Source organism: Populus nigra, chromosome 15, assembly GCF_951802175.1.
Source record: "Populus nigra chromosome 15, ddPopNigr1.1, whole genome shotgun sequence".
NCBI classification, from domain to species: domain Eukaryota; kingdom Viridiplantae; phylum Streptophyta; class Magnoliopsida; order Malpighiales; family Salicaceae; genus Populus; species Populus nigra.
The window spans coordinates 6,932,984-6,950,078 of NC_084866.1; the positions used below are offsets into that span (position 1 = coordinate 6,932,984).

Genomic DNA, 17,095 nt, shown 5'->3' on the forward strand with positions numbered 1-17,095 from the left:
TCAGAGAAGCTGGCCACGACCATATTTGGGGGCATGCCCAATCCAGAGAAATCTCACAATTGAAATTTTAAACAGCTGATAACACATATAGTTAATATCTAAAACGAAAGCATATGTCTCATACACATCATATACGCAGCAGAAGTATATTATATAATTGTATATAACAGTGGGATGCACACAAGGAAACTGCCAGCAATAGAAGTTGAGAAAACGAAAGCACAGAGCAGCATGGTCTAGGACTCGTCAGATGAGTCAAGGACGGACACCCCTCCGAAAAAATCTTTGTTGACGAACCTGCCTACAAAAATCCAGCAGAGAAGAATCAATGGAAACTCAAGGGCTGAAACTAATTAAGCAAATCAAGAAATATAGAGGAACTTCATTATAATTGAACAAGGATACAGAAGAACAAGAACATTTGTTGGCCCCGTTGCAACTTTCACCACTCCCTCCTGCATGACAAACAATCCGGTACTCAAGTCACAAACAAGCAACAAAGAAATCTTCATAAAATAGAACTGCCGAACCAGGTTTCATAGGTATACCATTGCTGAAACAGGAATGGAGTTGCAGAGACCAACTCAAAACCTTACAAACTCCCAAAAATCATTTGATAACAGCTTATGCCATAAATCATGGGTTTGACCTGATAACAACCGATTTGATCCACAAGGTCCTGAAAATCACCATTCCAATCCACAGGTTTCGCAACCAAATCCTCAATTCCACACCAACTTCTGGTTCATCACAGACAACTGCTTCTTCATTAGGATTCCCAGAAACTAAATCATCAGTAAGTAACTCCTCCCAAATTGTCTGATTAACAGCATCCAAGTTGCCACCAGTACTTGTTGCGTGCATAGAACTTGCTATCGGGACCTTGCTATGCTTGATTCATAGTCCGAGGCAGCTGAGAAAAGTGTCTCCATCTTGTTATCCATTCGTGTAATTGGCTGCCACCTGCCGCAACAGGTGCAACTTGTTCTTGCAAATTTTCAACACTTGGGCTTGTAGCGAGTCTCCTTTTACGCCCAATTTCAACACCTCTTACTTCTCTCCTATGCGCTGGATAACGGATGGGTTGTTAAAGAGCTTTAGCAAGGAATGTCATCATCTGCTGTTGTTTCCTCTCTGTGCATTGTAACCTACTCTCCATTGCAGCAATATATTCCCTCGACTGCTGTTGTTGGTGCCTAAGCATTACACTTTTCGATCTCTTTTTAATCGTTCGAGCTCTCCTTCAAATTCATATCGTCCCAACTCAACGCAAGCTCCTCCACCTAGTTGTGTAGTCTGTGGGAGATGTCTTCTCCCTGCATCACAAGGCAACAAGAAGGAATTCGGCATATCTTGAAAAACAGGATAGATGTACGTGGTTATTCATGTTGTAAATAATTAACTTTAAAAGATTATTTTAAAAAATTTATTATTTTACATTAAAAAAATATTATTTTCTCTTTTTAATTGAAGTATTTAAAATATAAATTTTTTTTATTCTATATTAAAACAATATAATTTTCTTTTTATAAACATAAAATATATATATTAATAGGCTTCCAATCTCCCATTAAAAAATTAAAAACTTCATCTAGTATTTATAAAGTGAAATTTGATAAGAGTTGATAACCAATAAAAAAAAAATATTAGGCTCACGCGTATAAAATTGAGTTGAGCTAATAAAAAAACCATCAATTCTCCCCCATGCATGCAAGGCAACAATTATGCTATGTGTTCATTACCTTTCGTTTTCCTATATAATGTATTCTATTCCATATGCATGCCATATAAAAAATATGCCCTTTAGAAATCCAATGATCTTTTTTCATGTTAATAGATTTATTCAACCTATTTATAAAAATTGTAACCTTGCAAAAATCATCACAATCTAATTAAAATATAAATCCAAAATTTATTTTAAAAAGATAACTTATCAAATAATGCATTATCATTTAAAAAAAACAGAGAAAAGATTAACATCGGGCCAAGCATAGAGCTTGGCCATGCCTAATTCCAGGCCTAGTCAAGCAGGCCTTTATTAATGGAGCGGACAACATGTTGTGTACCCCGAAAAATTAGGATACCTGATTTTTTTTCTTCTAGAAACTTATTTTAATCCAAAACACCTAGAAATGACCATAATAACCTTTTTAAACCAATCTTTAACCTCCAAAAACGCAAAAAAAATTGGTGAAAAACCCAAAATCAATACGGAAAACCAATTTCTTCTCGATCTCAGATCTTATCTTTTTAGGCACTTTAAAGGTAAAAAAAACATTCAAGTCAAACTTCCCTCATCATATAGAACCATTTGGAACAAAAATCAAACGTTTTGGTTGTTGGAATTGAAGAAATGATATTTTTCTCTCTCTAGACTATATTTTGACAATCCTCTCTCTCTTCTCTCACCCATCAAGGATTGAAAAATGATGAAAATAAAGTTTAGTATCAAAATAAAATTGTTAAAAATTCAAAGAACCGGTTACCTTATAGAAAAAAAATATATGGACAAAAATGTACTTCACAAATAAATTTGAATGCGCCACCCATATCACCCTTGTTTTTCATTTCAATCACCTGGCTTTCAATTCAACATTCAGCAACAAAAAACATTTAATCAGGCTTTAATTTGGACTCAATTGCATTAAAACAAAGTTCGAGAAACAAATTAAAATTGTTTTAAAATCTGACTATTATAATCCACTGTGAAACATGAGAGGAGGAACAATAAAATGGTATATAGTGAAAGAGGCACGCGGTTTATATTATAGGTAAACTCTCAGCCACAAAAAAACATTTAGTTGGGCTCTAATTTGGGTTCAATTATGCTAAAATAAAGTTTGAGAATCAAATTGAAATTGTTTTAAAATCTCACTATTATAATTCAATATGAAACGTGAGAGGAAGAACAATAAAATAATATATAGTGAAAGAGGCACGCGGTTTATATTATAGGTCAACTCTCAGCCACAAAAAAACATTTAGTTGGGCTCTAATTTGGGTTCAATTATGCTAAAATAAAGTTTGAGAATCAAATTGAAATTATTTTAAAATTGAAATTATTTTAAAATTTCACTATTACCATGAGAGGAGGAATAGTAAAATGATATACAGTAAAAGAGACATGCGGTTTACATCATAGGAAATTATAAAAAAAAAAAAGAAGAAGAAGCATTAACATGACAAAATAAACCAAAATAGATTTTTTCAAAGGGCCTTCGCCCTACACAATTTAACGGGACTATTAGAGAAGTAACTTCGCTCATTGACTTCTTCGCTCAACCAAACTTCCTTTTCCGTGTTCCTCAATGAAAGGAGACCCCATAGAGAATATTTTGAACTTCAAAGCCCTCTGAAGACTGCAAGGAGTTACTTGTGATGCAGAGGAATCATGACAATTACGATTTCAAGATGCAACAAGCCCTATGATGTAAGGACGAAGAGATTTCACATCATAACTAACTTTTCTTGATTTAGAGTTAGTTTATCTTTACATTTTAAAAAATCTTTTATAAAAAAGTTTTTTTTCATTTCAAATTAATAATTTTATAATGTTTTTATATTATTTTGATGTGATAATATTAAAATAACTTTTTTAAAATAAAAAAATATTATTTTAATATATTTTTAATTAAAAAGTATTTTAAAAAATAACAACTATCATATTATTAAATACGCTATAAAAACTTACTAAATGATAGCAAGAAGACATTATTTTGGATTCCTATTAAGAAAGAAGGTGCTCAACAATCACTAATACGAATCCTTTGTTTTTTATTTTAAAAATATTTTTGGGAAATTAATTTTTTTTAAATTAAGTATTTTAGTATTTTCAGATTATTTTGATGTAATAATATCAAAAATAAATTTAAAAAAATAAAAAATATTTTTTAAAAATATATTTAAAATATTTCAAACACCTACTCTTCCAAGAGGACTTTTAATGGCCGATGCGTTTCGTGGTCAGCAACCAGTTATGTAAATATATGATTATAAGCCAGGAACCAGGATTCCGGAGACTTGAGCAGGCTCTAACCGCTATGAATAGAAATCTTCCAATCCACAAAACGATCACTCCTGATCCGTACTCTTATTTGCAATACCATTAAGAGAAAGAATTACTCATCTTGGAAACAGACCCTCAGCCTCCTTAGGTGCGTGCAGTCCACTGTAAATTGAGAACGAAGGAAAGATTGAACAAAGACCGACAAGCCCATTAATTCTTTCTTCAATTTTTGCAATCGTTGTTTCAATAACTATCTTAAGCAGAGGTTTTTGTTTTTAACCGCAAGGAGGAAGAAACTTACCATCAACGTGTGCGCTCACTCGCAAATACATATATTATATAGTAAAATGTAATTTTTATATGTAATTTAAATTTACTAATATTAAATATATAATATTATAATATACAACTTGTAGAAATGTCTTACGAAGAAACCATTTTAATCTTTATGATAAAGAAGGAAACTGTGCAAAAGAATTATTTTTTTTATTAACATGGGTGTCCGAGCTAGCTTGTGTGTACCTTGACTAATCTCACGAGCCCTAAAGTTAACAACCATGTAAGCTTCTAGTGGCCTTGAGGGGACTCGAACTCGTAACATTTGGAAGCAAACCCAAAGTCTAACCAATTAAGCTACCCCTGAGAGTTTGTGCACAAGAACTTTCTCCTAGAGATGGGTGCAGTGCACCTCCTCCCCCTTCTGAAAATATGTCTCTCCTCTCCATGTGAGAGGATGTGCGCTTCCTCCCTAAAGAAGGTGGTACAAACCAATCCTCATTTTCATACGGGTTAGTTTGTTTCATTTGCTTACCTTGGTACATCACTACCATAATGTTGAATATAATCCACGAATCCATCAATATTTAGATATTGATTTTGTAGGAAAAAATATTTACTGATAGAATCATATATGATTTATTCATTAAAAAACTTATTGGTCATTTCGTCAGCAATATCATCACCGATAGAATTATAGATGAAAAAAGTGTGTCAAACCAAACAATTTACTAGTATTATGTCGATAATTTCATCGATTAGTATGGCATATCACTGATAGAGAATACCGTTTGTAATTCTATTGGTGATTTATTTCATATTACCTCAGATTAAACCTGTCGATGTCAAGGTCAAGTAATTTTTTTTTTACTCTCTGGAACTCTCTGAGTAATTTAGTTCGTCGATGATTCTGTCTGTAGTGGTGGAATAATCAAAAGATTGATGTTTTATCCCAAGTGCAGGAGTGTCGAAGTAATAAATAATCTGACAAGACCGAGGTCGAATCACAGGGAGGTCAACTATATAAAATTACAAATAATAAATGAAAAGGAGTTAAAAAGAACTTTTGAGATGTGATATTGATGTAAGGATCAAACAAGGATAAAACTATTGTCAAGGTTATAGGATCCACTAATGGTATTTCAAATAAGTATAATATAAACTCTTTTTATTACCCAACTGGAAACCACACACAAAGAAGGTTCCAATCGGATTTTAAATTATTAACATGATCATATAAATTATTTATTTAAGTGATGCCAATACTTGTAAATGTTGTCATGTATTCATGGTGATAACTTATGTTAACAATAAATCAAGTTTCTTTCATAGCATAAGTATCGGTTATACCATACAGTTGGCTATGAAAGTGCCAAGTATTTGTTGTACAACACAAATCTAGATTAATCATTTAACAAGCAAGGTATTAAGAGTAAGTAAGATAACAAATACAAAACATATTAGTATCAGACATTAAGTCCATGTTGAGTTTATACTATACTTATTCTTACACCATTAATGTACCATTTTCACCTTGACAAAATAAACTTAGCTAAACATAATGAAGATGAGAAACATAAATAAACAAAATAAAAACATAATAATGATATACATTAACTAATTAAAGAAAAGGAAATGAAAAGCATAAACAAGAGATTAACATAACATGAAATAAAACTTGAACATTACAAAAGACAAAGAAAGAGAGCAAGAGCAAGATCTTAATCTGAAAACCAAGATGTCTAAATGTATGGCAAATGCCTCTTTTTATAGACTAAAATTCAAAACTATTGATTTGATGACTAATTATTGAGTGGGTGGCCAACTCTTGACTTGGTTACAACCATTATCTTCGTGTCTGAACAAAACATCATTGCTAACATCATAATTTGAATAGATAATCTGCATGAAAGTTCTGGGCATTTGTCTCCACTTTCCAACAAATCAAGAATGAGCTCATTTGGACTTCTAAAACTTGAGATATGGGTTGAACATTGAACAGTGTCTGGGCTGCAGGACAGATTCCGACTTGTCTTTTGTTGCTACAATTTGAACTTGAAAACGATCGTTCTGAATCTTAGACTCTTCATGAAAGTTTTAAGCCTATGACTTAGCTTTTAATCCATATAAACCAAACCTAAATCCAAGGTCTACAGCTCTAGTTATGATCTAATTATCGAAGGGTGTTGTAGTTTGAATTGAACCGGCGTCTCTTCTTTAAGGTTAACCCTCTCTTTGTCTTTTCACTTTCAATAGTTAAACACATCAATCAATCCTTTAAATTGTGAGATATGCCTACATTCAAAATAAGCATTTACCATAAATTAAAGATATCTTATGTTATCGAACTTGCTATTATAAAACATACTCAATTTAGGGAATTTAATTATACTTTCAGTGCAATATGATAATATAAAACCTTGATAGAAATACTCTTATAAGTACTAATCACACCTCCCCAACCAACTTATTACTGGTTCCTAGTAATTAAAGCGTTAAAGTAGAAAAACAATTTACAAAATCCAAAAATAAGGCATTCATCATTTAACTTCCACTGATTTATTCAAATAAACAAACTCTCATTAGATTGATATGTCTGCTTCACACCTCTTTACCAAGATATTAATAAACCTTTCTTTTATGCTCAATATATCAACACATAGTTATGGGGCTTTGCTTGGATGAAAACACAATTTTGTTCTAATGTTTTTCTAAGGTTAACTTCCTTGGGTTGAGATTATTATCTTTTTTTTTGTTTTTTTTTAATATATATACATATAACTTAAAACACAATGCATCTTTAACCCATGTAACGAGCTTTAGGCTGATGACTATACATATAACTTAAAACACAATGCATCCTTAACCCATGTAATGAGATTTAGGTTAATGACTCCCAAACCAGTTGGTCTTAGGGCATTAGGTGTTGAGACACCCCTACGAGCTTAGTAACTCGGGTTGTAGATACTGATACGTAGATAGTGTAATGTTTGATTCTTATAAGCTTTTCTCCTCAACTCATGTAACAAGCAATGGGCCAATAACTCCGATGTCAGTTGACTTTAGGGTATTAGGTGTTAAAACACCCCTTCCAACTTAATTGCTTAGGTTAGGGAGGCTATGAAACCAAACTTATCTACGTTCTTATTATCATCAATATTATATTTATTAGAATTTTTTTTTTACAAATTATATCTTATCCTTTTCCCTTAGTGTTACCTTTAACAAAAGAACATAATTAATGTAATGATCCAATTTGCAACACACAAGTATATGTTAAAATGTGTGTGTGAAAATGATGATTTATAAATGCTTGTTAAATAAGTATATGAGCAGAATCAAGTGATAATAATACGAAAGTTTGTAAATCTAAATATTTCATAAGAAGTGTGTGATAGAACCTTGTTCTTGAATGATTACTAAGATGCGTCTCAAGAGTCAATAAAATTCATCATTACTTTGTCATCTTAACAATAACAATTTTGTCAAATGGTTTTAATAACAACAAAAAGTTAGTTTTTTTTTAACTTACGACTACTACCCTTTTCCCCCCACTAAAATGAGACATTGTCCTCAATGTTCTAAGGTAGAGTATAGAAGACATCACCTGAAGCAGCGACTACTGACATGCCTAAAACACACTTAAACAAATATAAGAGATAACAAAACAGAAAGATATTATGCTATAAATAAAACCAAAAGACACAAGTTTTTACAAACTAAGGCTCAAATCCAATCTAAGCTTTTTACAGCTTTCCTTGTTTGACCAGTCTATTCGACTAATGAAGGAATCAATTATAGGGATGAAAGATTGCAATTGATCAATCAATTGTTCAGCAGTAACAGCAGAGATTATGATTTTTCGTGCCGAAGATGTTAGAAAATTCTATTCCATAGCATGATCAAGAAAAGACAATAAATTATCATAAAAACCATTAACATTAAGCAAACCTTTAGGTTTCTTCTGAATGTTCGATTGGGCTCAAGAGAAAATATGAAATATCTCTTCTAATGTGCCCAGACTACCTGATAAGGCAATGAAGGTGTCAGCATGATCAAACATTGCATTCATTCGTTTAGACATTGTGGAAACCTGTAGTTCCTCTCCAACTGTTTTTTTGATGATATCCACTTTGGCTAAAGCTTTGGGAATGATACCCAAAACTTGACTGCCTCCTAAAAATGCAGCTGTTGACACACTCCCCATTAACCCAAGACTGTCTCCCCCATATAGTAAATGAATTTTACTCTCAGCTAGTACCCGACAAAGATGATTCGCAGATTCTAAAAACTCTTTTTCTTTCCTAGGGCTAGATCTACCAAAAACACAAATATTTTTTATTTGATGACTTGAGGAACCTGTCATTTCTACACGCTTCTATATCTGTTAAAAGTATGGGTTGAGTAGAAATAAAGGGAAGGAAGAGAAGATTTTATAGATGAGAATTTGAAAATGCAATCATACCACATATATATAGGCCAGCTGGAGTTTCACTCTTTTTTTTTTCAAAACATGTGTATGTACAAGTAGTTGTGATTGTGGCTCATATCTTCTCTTGGTTTTACATCCAAAAACGGTTTAAATGCCTTCTATGGGTCAAGGATAAGCTTCCCATCCAGTTTTCTTAAAAACTATCAAACATGGTTTTTTTTAGCCAGATTCTCAAGACTAAGTCGATCATGTTTTTTTTATAAAAATAGGGCCATAAATCATGAATTGCACGATGCACATATCCACTAGGATGCGTCTCAAGAGTTAATAAAAGATTATCTAAAGACTCCTTACTTAGGTCATCCTTAATGAATTGTATTTTATCTTCACGGTTTATAGATACCATTCCTAAAGAACGACATTGTGCATTACAAGTCCATCTGGAACATCGAGGACAGACTTTCAGTCGTTTTGCACAACGTTTCTTTGCAAAAGTGCTTTTACCTGTCCCAAGCATGTATGAAATCAAGGAATTGGAAGACTCACCTAATAATTGGACATTTACTTCAATCATCCAGCGAATATCTTCAGGAATTCCATGGTTCATTAACAACCTCAATCTTTCACACCTAGCACGATAAATTTTTGTAATCGTATTTTGAGGCAAAACAAGAAAATACTTCAATTTTTCAATAGTGGTTTCCATTTTTTAGATGAGAAGTGGAAAAGAGATGCAAAGAAAAGAGAAGGAACAAGGAATTGAACAAATATATACATAGATATCGGTTATTATAGGAAACTGAAAAAACCGACTTAAGAGTCACGAAGTACCGTTATCCGCTATTTAACTGGGGTTGGAGAAAGACTAGCAAAACAAAAGTCACAAAAAAAACACAAAAACAATGTGAGAAAAACAAAATAATAAATCTTTATATACAAGATCATTCAAGCCAATGGATTCATTTTCACTAGGAAAATTATCAAAGTAAAGTTTCAAACGATGTCCATTTACCTTAAAAACATTGTCATTCTCTGGATTCTCAATATCAAAGAGCCCATAAGGATACACATGTTTCACAATAAATGGACCACTTCATCTTGATCTTAACTTTCTAGGAAATAAATGGAGTCGAGAATTATAAAGCAAAACTTTTTTACCAACATCAAATGTTTTTCTCAAGATTCTTGTCATGAAACTCTTTGATTCTTGCTTTATGATTTTTTGAATTCTCATATGCATCATTTCTTATTTCCTCAAGCTCATTTATTTGAAACTTACATAGCTGGCTAGCATCATCAAGGTTTGAATCAAAAGTTTTGATAGCCAATAAGCTTTATGTTCAAGTTCCACAGGCAAGTGACAAGAGTTTCCATAAACCAACCTATAAGGTGATATACCTAATGATGTTTTAAAAGTAGTTCGATAAGCCCAAAGTGTATCATTAAGTCTTAAAGACCAGTCCTTCTGATTAGGGTGCACTGTTTTTTCCAATATTTGTTTGATCTCCCTATTAGCAAGTTATACTTGTCAACTTGTCTAAGAGTGATAAGGGGTGACAACTTTGTGTGTAATTCCATATTTCTTCATTAAAGACTTAAATGACTTATTTTAGATATGTGTTCCACCATCACTTACATGGCTCAAGGGATTCCAAACCGACTCAAAATATTTTCTTTCAAAAACTTGATCATTGTTTCGACTTGGTATTGCCTCTATCTATTTTGAAACATAATCCGCTGTGACTAATATGTACACAAAACCAAATGATGGAGGAAATGGACCCATGAAATCTATACCCCAACAGTCAAATATCTCGTGTTGTAAGAAAATTGATAATATTAGCAAACCAAGGCATTGTAAAAATAAAAAGTAAAGATTCATTAGGAAAGTAATCAAAGACTTGTATGATATCAGATGTAGAATCTATTGTCAATCTAGACAAATGATCCACGACAACATTTTCGGTTTCTTGTCCTTCATTGTGATATCAAATTCTTAAAGTACCAAAATCCACCGCACTAATCTAGCATTAGAATCCTGCTTAGAAAGAAGATATTTCAATGCTGCATAATCACTAAAAACAACAATAGGCGAGCCAACAAGATAAGATCTGAATTTTTCACATGCAAATACTACTGCAAGTAATTTTTTTCAGTGGTAGTGTAATTCATTTAAGCACTATTTAAAGTTTTACTTGCATAGTAAATCACATAAGGTTTCTTATCTTTTCTTTGTCCCAAGATAGCACCCACGGCATAATCACTAGCGTCACATTATTTCAAAAGGTAATGACCAATTAGAAGGGTGAATGACAGGAACAGAAGCAATCAAGTTTTTAAGTTTAACAAAGGCTTCTTCACAATGTTTAGTCCATTCAAAAACATTATCCTTTGTTAGAAGGTTACACAATGACTTAGATATTATACTGAAATCTTTGATGAACCTTCTATAAAAACCAGCATTTTCTAAATGATCTAACATCATTAACAGATTTTGGTGTTGGCAAATTGGCAATTAACTCGATTTTAGATTTGTCAACCTCAATTCATGTTGATGAAACACTATGACCAAGTACAATGCTGTTTGTTACCATAAAATGACATTTTCCCTAATTCAGCACAAAATTATTCTCTTCATACCTGTTCAAAACCTTTTCCAAGTTAGTTAAACAATCACCAAATGAATCACCAAAAACAGAAAAATCATCCATAAAAATCTCAAGAAAACATTCAACCATATCACTAAATATGCTAAGCATGCATCTTTAAAATGTGGCTGGTGCATTACATAATCCTAAAGGCATTCTTCGATATGCAAAAGTACCAAATGAACATGTGAAAGTAGTCTTCTCTTGATCTCTCAATGCAATTTCAATTTGGTTGTAACCTAAATAGCCTTCTAGGAAACAATAATATTCATGACCTGCAACTCTTTTTAGGATTTGATCCATGAAAGGTAAAGGAAAATGATCTTTTCTAGTCAATGAATTATGTTTTCTATAGTCAATACACATGCGCCAACCAGTAATAGTCCTAGTTGGAATTGACTCATTTTTCTCATTTGTTATCACAGTGATTCCTTGGGTAGGACTTACCCATTTGCTGTCAGAAATAAAATAAATGATTCCATTATCTGAAACTTAATGACTTCATTCCTTACTACTTCTTTCATATTAGAATTAAGCCTTCGTTGCATTTCTCTAGACGGTTTAGTATTTTCCTCTAAATAAATCATGTGTGTACAAATCAAAGGACTAATTCCTTTTATGTCAGCTATGGTCCATCCTAATGCATTTTTGTGCATTTTCAGAGTCTGTAATAACTTACCTTCTTGATGTGCTAGTTTGGAAGAGATTATTACTGAAAAAGTTTCATTTTCTTCCAAAAATAAGTATTTGAGATTGAATGGTAACGACTTCAAATCAGGTTTTGGTGGTTGAACACTTGAAGGTATGGACTTAATTGATCGTGGTGGCAATTCCTTAATTTTTGGTCTCTAATTACTTACCTTTGATTCTTCCTGAAAATAAATCATTTGCAAATCTTCATATTCATTAAACTCAATTTCACTAGAAGTAGTTTCAAATTGATCATAAACTAATTTTTCAATAAAGTCTACTTCCTGTAAATTATTATCATCTCCAGGTTGCTTGCAAATGTTAAAAATATTCATCTCCAATGTCATGTTTCCAAAAAATAATTTCATCAGTCCATTCCTACAATTAATCAATGCATTAGAAGTTGCAAGAAATGGACGTCCTAAAATAACTAGATTTAAATTACATGTTTAACCAGGTTATGTATCCAAGACAATAAAATCCACAGGATAAATGAATTTATCAACTTGTACTAACACATCTTCAATTATTCCTCTAAGCACTTTTATAGATCTATCAACAAGTAAAAGAGTTATAAAAGTTGGTTTTAACTCACCTAGATTGAGACTTTAAAAACCGAATATGGAAGTAAATTCACACTAGCTCCAAGATCAAGTAAACCTCTTTCAATTTTATTTTCCCCAATAAAGCATGAAATTGTAGGATAACCAAGGTCTTTATATTTCCAAGTATTATTGTTTTGAAGAATGACACTTATTTGTTCAGCTAAAAAGACTTTCTTTTTCACATTCAGTTTTCTCTTCACGGTGCACAGGTCTTTCAAAAATTTAGCATAAGAAGGTACATGTTTAATAGCATCCAACAAAGGTATATTGATTCTTACCTGCTTGAAAGTTTCAAAAATTTCAGAATTATGATTGACTTTCCTTTGTTTGGTTATGATATGAGGAAATGGAACTACTGGTGGGGAATCAATCTTTTTTTTGCAATGTTCAGATTCAACCTTTTCGTTACCCTCAAAGAGTAACTCATCATCTTTCTTATAAGGTTCAAGAATAGGTTTTTCAATAACCTTACCACTACGAAGAGTAATGATTTATTTGACTTGATCCATGTGTTGGCTTCCAGAGCTGCTCGCTCTTAAATTGTATTGCCCTTTGGGATTTTGCTGAGGTTGAGATGGAACTTACTTTTCTCCTAAAAACTAAGAGTAGATGTAAACTTTGCAAGAGTATCTTTCAAATCTGTCATAGTTTAAGCATTTTGAGTGTTGATTGTCTCTTGCTTTTCATTGAATACATGCAGTGTTTCCTCAAGATTTCATCTAAGAGGGGGAATACAAGGAGGTGCATATCCATTAGAATTTTAAAAATTATGGTGTGCTTAAATGGTGGCTGTGAAGTTTGTGCATTATTGTTATCACTCTTTCAACTGAAATTTAAGTGATTTCTCTAACCAGGATTATATGTTTGTGAATATGGATTCTGATTTGGCCTTTGAAAACTGTTTAAAGCATTGGCTTGTTCATGGAGACATTCCTTGAAAGAAGGCAAAGTTGGACAATCATTGGTTGAGTGTTCATTAGTTTCATAAATTTGACATATAATTTCTTGAACAAATTTCAATTGACCACTCCTTTTCAATTCTAGTGTCTCGACTTTTCTAGCTAAAGATGCAAATTTGGCTTAGAGGTCATGATCTTCTCTAAGGTTTTACATACCTCCACTAGATGTATGATGTTGAGTTTTACCCAGTATCTCACAAGTACTTGCAGTGTCTTAATTTTGAGCATTTTCAGCTAACAAGTCTAAGTACTTCATTGCTTCATCAGGGTCTTTATCTTCAAAAGTTTCATTGCATGTTAATTCCATCATTTGTCTATCTATAGGTGTTAACCCTTCATAAAAGTGTGAAACCAATCTCCATGTTTCAAAACCATGATGAGGACATGTATTAAGCAAGTCTTTATACTTATCCCAACACTGGTAAAATGTTTCTCCTGGCTTGTGAGTGAATGTGGTGATTTGTCTTTTAAAAGAGTTTGTTCTATGAGAAGAAAAAAACTTCTTTAAAAACTATTGTTGCATTTCATCCCAAGCACGAATGGATCTTGACCACAGGTTTTATAGCCATGTTTTGGCTTTATCTTTTAAAGAAAAAGGGAAAAGCTTTAATCTGATGGTGTTATGCTACAATTTGAGTCATTAAAAGTGTTACAAACTTCTTCAAATTCTCTAGGGATTTTCTTGATCTAAGCCATGAAAAGTAGGTAAAAGTTGAATAATGTCTGGCTTAAAATTTAAGTGAGATGCATCAGGAGGGAAAATTATACATGATGGTGCACTTGTTCTTGTAAGATTCATGTGGTCTCTAAGTGTCCTAACTCGATTATTCATTATTCTCATTATGAAGCGATTAATTATTCTCTTCAGCCATGTTTTCTAAAAATAATGAGGATTTCCTAGAAAATCTACCACTTAATATGCGTGTCCAAACTCTCATCCAAGTGCAAAAACAAAAAAAACAAAAATTAGAAAAACAATAAAAGTGAAAAGAAAAATAAAATAAAATATATAATTTATACAGTAACTTACCTCCTAGGCAACGATGCCAAAAACTTGACACGATCAAAAGATTGATGTATTATCCCAAGTATAGGAGTGCCAAAGTAATAAATAACCCGGCAAGACCAGGGTCGAACCACGGGGAGGTGAAATATATAAAATTACAACGGTGCCAAAAACTTGACACGATCAAAAGATTGATGTATTATCCCAAGTACAGGAGTGTCGAAGTAATAAATAACCCGGCAAGACCAGGGTCGAACCACAGGGAGGTGAAATATATAAAATTACAAATAATAAATGAAAAGGAGTTGAAGAAAACTTTTGATATGTGATATTGATGTAAGGATCAAACAAGGATAAAATAATTGTCAAGGTTAGAGGATCAACTAATGATATTTCAAACAAATATAATATAAACTCTTTTTATTACTCAACTAGAAACCACACACAAAGGAGGTTCCAATTGGTTTATAAATTATTAACATGATTGCCGCACGTGTTCGGCGTCGCAGCGATAAATATCCACTTTCAATATATTTTATTATCTATCTATTTGGAAAATATGGAAAGCCAACGAACTCTTGTCTCTTATATATGGAAAGTAGGAATGGGAGTCGCCACCTAGTATTTTGGTCACCAGAAACCCTAACTGGTCTCAGAGATCGGGTACGGGGACTGGTTGCGTAAAAGGAAGGTATTAGCACCCCAAGTACGCCCTACCTAAGGTAAGCTGTAGTATTTTATTGTCTTATAAAATCTAAGGTCTTATCGTCTTTTCTAGTTGTTGGTCCGTCTATAGTTTAAGAAAAGTCCTCCTCGGTAAAGAAACCCTTATCTTATCGGGTAAAACCTAACCATTCTAACATCAACAGAAGAATTTAATATCCGGAATACGTCTTATGTATAAGGTCGTAACCCCAGATACTAAAATAAAATAGAATAGTTTTTTTGAAATTTTTGAAATATTGGTTGAGAGACCATGCATGCATGAATGAGCTGGCCCAAGCCATGTGACCCGATTGGTTGAGAGACCATGCATGCATGAATTTGTTTCACGCGTACATGAACAATGTAAAGGTAATTAAATTACGTTTGCATAGTGTATATGCTCATTTGTAGATTTAAGAGAATATGAAGACAAACGCACCTGGTTTCTAGAAAAACTGAAGAAGATGACAATTCTGGTCTTTCGTTCTTTTTATTATTCTGGACTTTCTCTCTGGGTTTCTTCCTTTGTTTTTGTTTCTTTTGTTTTATTCCCTTGCCTTTGGTTCTGAAGGTCAAGGGACATCAACGATGGAGGCTGGTTGGTGTTGGGTTTTTCTTGCTTCTGTTCGTTTGTTCCTCTGTTACCGTCTCCCTACGTTGCCCAATTCTCCTTCATGTCTCCCTCTGTTTCTTTTTATTCTCCTTGTTCTCTTTTTCTCCCTCTCTGTCTCGTCTTTCTCCTTGGCGCTGGAACCTGCTGCTTGCAGTTGTAGAAGAAGATAATAGTATGGAAGGGTTGTTCCAACACTACTTCCTCTCCTCATTTTTTTTTTATACTCTCTCCTTCCTTTCTTCACTTTGCCTCCCTGTTTTTCTTACTGCCTCTCTGTCTCTCCTCCTTATCCTCTTCCTCCCTCTATCTCATCTTTCTTCTCGTGTTTCCCCCCTACTTGCTCGATCCTTCCTCTGGCTTTTATAGCAAGAGGATTTAGATGTTTCAAGCAATAGCAAAGTAACGGTCGACGTGCATCATGGTGGCGTGAAACATGCCCCCAAATTGAAGCAGCTCCATTGCTAGCGGCTTCATTGCATTTAATGTCGAAACCATCACGGATGAAGAAGGCAATGAACAGTTGTCGAGGAAATGACGTCGTTTTCAAATTCAAAAAAGAATGTTTCCGATTTGGTCCTTGGATGTTTTTGCAATTTTGTAATCAAACCCCTCGGGTAAATTGTAATTGGATCCCTTGATTTTAGCGCTATTTACAAAACAGTCCTTGGTTCTGGATTCATGCGATTTGACCCTTAATTAATCAATAAACTTCTAATTTCTTCAATTTAGCCCCTGATTTGACCAAATCAACTCTTCAAAATTATAATTTGACCCAAAAACTTTAATTTCTTCCACTAAAAGCCTAAATTGACTTAAAACTCAATTTTTCTTTCAATCAAACCCTTCATAAACTCAATTAAACCCTTGATAAAATTTAATTGAATCCATAAACCTCTGATTTTGGAGTTTTCTTCCTTAAATTAAATTTTCCTTGTCAACAAGGCTTTCATCAGTTAAAAATATATTGTCAAATTTCAATTCTTGTATTTTTGAACCTCCTCAACCAATTTCTTGTCATTTTATGGGCGTTCTAGCATCCTTTTATCACTCCTATTATTTTTTTGGATTCCTTCCGAATATATATTTTTTAATATGTATTTTTTTATGCGGGAACCCAAAAATGGGTAACAACAATGATCATATTAATTATGTATT

The 17,095-nt window shown here is 32.9% G+C and overlaps 1 pseudogene; it reads right to left on the reverse strand.

Annotated features, from left to right (window-relative positions):
* LOC133674689 (heat shock factor protein HSF30-like) lies at positions 1–1,350 on the reverse strand (annotated as a pseudogene).
* Between the last annotated feature and the right edge of the window lie 15,745 nt (positions 1,351–17,095).